Here is a 4,044-nt window from a genome sequence, read left to right as displayed (position 1 = left end):
AGTCTAACCTAATATCATCTTAAATTCATATTATTATGAGCCCTATATTATTATATATTATATTGCGCCTAATATTTTCCATAATCCTAATCTATTCCCATTCTTAAAGTTTTACACCATATATATATATATATATATATATATATATATATATATACATCATATACAATACTATATGTATATTCCCTATAACTAACCCTTTTTGAAAACCCCTATAATTAGTCCTAATCACCTAAATATATATATATATATAGGTTACGTCTCCCAATGATTGCCTTATCATTCCTAATCAATTCTAATCATTATGATTAATGATTGATACATACAGACGTTATACTCCGTATAGTACTCTACCACTTCTTCTCTTTATCTCTCCATCAAACCCACTTATTTCTCTATCTCTTCCCTATATCTATTGCCGAAAGTTCTCTCTATCGCAGCACTCCACCACGCCAGTTTTCCTCCATTTTCCTTTCGCCATTTTCTCCATCTCTTCCTCTCACTCTCTCGACCAGCGGTGTATATAGGATTGCCGGCGAAGCTTTCCGGCTCTGTAGACATGATAGCGAAGTGAGGAAATTCGGAGGTTGATGATGCCAGAGAATAGTGTTGTTGATGAGGTATAAATTCTTAATGATTATAGTCGGATTATTATGAATGATGTTGTGGATGACAATGATGTGAGTAGTTGATGATGACTATGATTAGTGGTTTAAACATGAAATATATATTGATGGGAATTATTCAGTCCTACGGATATAATAACAAAAATAAATTATATTAGAATTGTTTGATTAGCAGGTTCTCTTTTATGGTGACTAAGATGCTATCAATTGTTGATAAAGTTTTGGACTTTTGAGGTAAGATTTTATGTTCATCAAAATTATCATTTTTCCTCGAGTACTGTATGTATTGATATTTTGTGTGATATATGCTATTAACGTGAACACAAGTAAATTTATCGATAAATTTAATTGTTGTGTATGGTGATTCTCGAAATATCGAGAATGGGCTTCGACGTGTCGAGTCCTGTGTGTGTAAATCATTGGCTTGGAAAATTTTGGTGTATATACACGTTGTGAAATTTGTATTACCTTTATATTGTTGAGTAAAAATGATTTTGGACAGATCATGTGGAGAAAATGTATTTTGAAGGAAATTGTATATTTTGAGAAAAATGTATTATAGAAAAATTGTATATTTTGGAGAAAAGTATATCTTGTAAAAATGAAGAATTTATTTTTGGAGAAAAGTATTTATCTGTGGAGAAATAGTGAAACTTTGAGAAAATAATGTACAGTGTGGTGTTCAGTAAATGTGAGTACTGTTCACTAGGACTAATTACCACTCATTGGGCTTGGAATCCCATGAGGGTGTATCACTTAGGTTATGATCCAATTTCAAAACTGTTTGAGTGGTAGTAGGTAAGAAAACCTTACTACTTGGATCATATACTACCCAGTGGCTTGGAATCCCCTGGGGGTGTATCACTTAGGTTATGATCCAGTTTCAAAACTGTTTGAGTGGTAGTAGGTAAGAAAACCTTACTACTTGGATCATATACTACCCAGTGGCTTGGAATCCCCTGGGGGTGTGCACATAGGTTTTAGTCCAGATTCTAAGTGGATTTCGATGAGGTTTGTTAATTCTCCATTTATAAATATTAATTCTCTATACAAGGAAAAGTATGACTCCACATGTATTTTGTAGAAGTATATATTATTTTTGAAAATATATAATCCAAGCCTATATTTTACGGGGTGAAATGAAACTTACTTAGCTTATGCTAATTTTGGTCTACACCCTATTTTGTTGCAAATTATTTTTACAGGTGAACATGGATAAAAGGGATTCAAGATGAATTCAAGTTGAGAAGGAATTAAGAATAGACATATTGGAGATTTATTATTTGAGAAGTTTTATGGTTGTATAGTATTATCCTTTCTTGTATTATAGAAGTTGGATTTGGGTTGAGTTTATTTGATGTTGTAAATCTTAGCCTTAGCGTTTAGGAATAGGGAAATACCTGAGCGTGGCTGTAACACCCATTTTTCTTTTGGTTAGTTAATGCTTCCGCTATGATTTTTGTAAAATTGTAAATTAAGATAAAAGAATTAAGGAAAATTTTGGTTATGAAAAATGGGGGTGTTACTACCCAGTGGCTTGGAATCCCCTGGGGGGTGTGCACATAGGTTTTAGTCCAGATTCTAAGTGGATTTCGATGAGGTTTGTTAATTCTCCATTTATAAATATTAATTCTCTATACAAGGAAAAGTATGACTCCACATGTATTTTGTAGAAGTATATATTATTTTTGAAAATTTAAAATCCAAGCCTATATTTTACGGGGTGAAATGAAACTTACTTAGCTTATGCTAATTTTTGTCTATACCCTATTTTGTTGCAAATTATTTTTACAGGTGAACATGGATAATGGGATTCAAGATGAATTCAAGTTGAGAAGGAATTAAGAATAGACATATTGGAGATTTATTATTTGAGAAGTTTTATGGTTGTATAGTATTATCCTTTCTTGTATTATAGAAGTTGGATTTCGGTTGAGTTTATTTGATGTTGTAAATCTTAGCCTTAGCGTTTGGGTATAGGGAAATACCTGAGCGTGGCGGTAACACCCATTTTTCTTTTGGTTAGTTAATGCTTCCGCTATGATTTTTGTAAAATTGTAAATTAAGATAAAAGAATTAAGGAAAATTTTGGTTATGAAAAATGGGGGTGTTACAGGAACAGCGCCCACCGGCGGGCAGCCGGCGAGTGACCCCCACCCACCGGCTACCCGCTGGTCCATACCCCGTTTGATGTTCCCCGTTCCCCATGGTGTCCCGACAGACCCCGTTTGTCGTGCCTGAGTCTAGTTTGGTTTCGGGTACCATTCGTAGGTTAAACGAGTCTTAGGAATTGCATGCTAGTTGAATTGGTAACCCGTGGACCTAGGTGGAAGTTATATGAACCCTTAGGAATTGCTCTTAATATGTGAATGATCACATGTAAGCTTAATTATATGTCTCCCCCTTCCCTATGTGAGTTATGTGTTATTATGTGCTATTATGTGTTACGTGATGCATGACCCCAACTTGGTTAAGATCAATTGGGCTATACGGGCAATTGAATGGATTGAGAACCATCCCAACTGTTAACCAAGCCGGTTAAGATCGGTCAGGGATATTAATATGATATAGGACTGAGGTCCACTATACGGGCAATTGAATGGGTTGAGAACCATCCCAACTGTTAACCAGGCTGGTAGAGACCGGTCAGGTATATAAGGATTATGTATAGGACTGAAGGTCCACATGGGCCTCGGTGATATGACCCACCGACAAGGACGCGCCAGGCGGTATGGGGCCAACAAGCCGAGGAAGGTTGTAGTCCACCGACCTGAGTAATCAGGCGATGTGTAGGGATACGATTGGCTGCGACCCACCGAGTGGTGGGACATCGGTATGTAGGACCGTAGTCTCCGAGGATCTTTGCCCACCGACTGAGTTTAGCTCAGCGGTGTGTCGGGCTTGATCCGCTACGGCCCACCGATTGTGCGCATCAACGGTGTGTAGGGTCGTAAGTCCCCCCTTGTAAAGGGGATCGCGGTCCACCGACTGGACGCGTCAGCGGTGTGTCAGATCGTGGTCCGACGTTGAGTTCGTCAGCGGTTCTCAAAGGGTTGGTTGCGATCAAATCCCCTCGTACCGCGGTACTGAGGTAGGGTGCTGCAGGGCCGTGTTAATGCTATAGGCATTAACCCTCATGTTCGGGGCATGTGATTGGTCCCATGGCGCCACCAATGATTATGTGATATGAATGATGATTGGATGATGATGTGGATTGGAATTGAGAAGTGGCTTGTGACTGTAAATGCGTATTCCTTATGATGTTATTGTTGTTGTCTGATGTACTTATCCCTATTTGCTGAGTCTATTCCTGGTTTTAAACCTAGTGTCTCTTAAGTATATGTCTTCCTGCTTTGAAATGATTTATATATATATATATATATATATATATATATATATATATATACTATATTTCAAC

The 4,044-nt window shown here is 37.2% G+C and overlaps 1 long non-coding RNA gene across 1 annotated transcript; it reads left to right on the top strand.

The window, feature by feature from the left end:
• Positions 1-430: 430 nt before the first annotated feature.
• LOC109188211 lies at positions 431-2,070 on the top strand. Its single transcript, XR_002055369.1, has 3 exons — positions 431-620; positions 802-860; positions 1,832-2,070. It is a non-coding gene; the product is annotated as an uncharacterized LOC109188211 (long non-coding RNA).
• The last annotated feature ends 1,974 nt before the right edge of the window (positions 2,071-4,044 follow it).

The sequence above is a fragment of the Ipomoea nil genome, unplaced genomic scaffold, assembly GCF_001879475.1.
Source record: "Ipomoea nil cultivar Tokyo-kokei standard unplaced genomic scaffold, Asagao_1.1 scaffold0191, whole genome shotgun sequence".
NCBI lineage: Eukaryota > Viridiplantae > Streptophyta > Magnoliopsida > Solanales > Convolvulaceae > Ipomoea > Ipomoea nil.
Note: the sequence above shows the minus strand (reverse complement) of the source record. Positions and strands in the feature narration are given on the sequence as shown.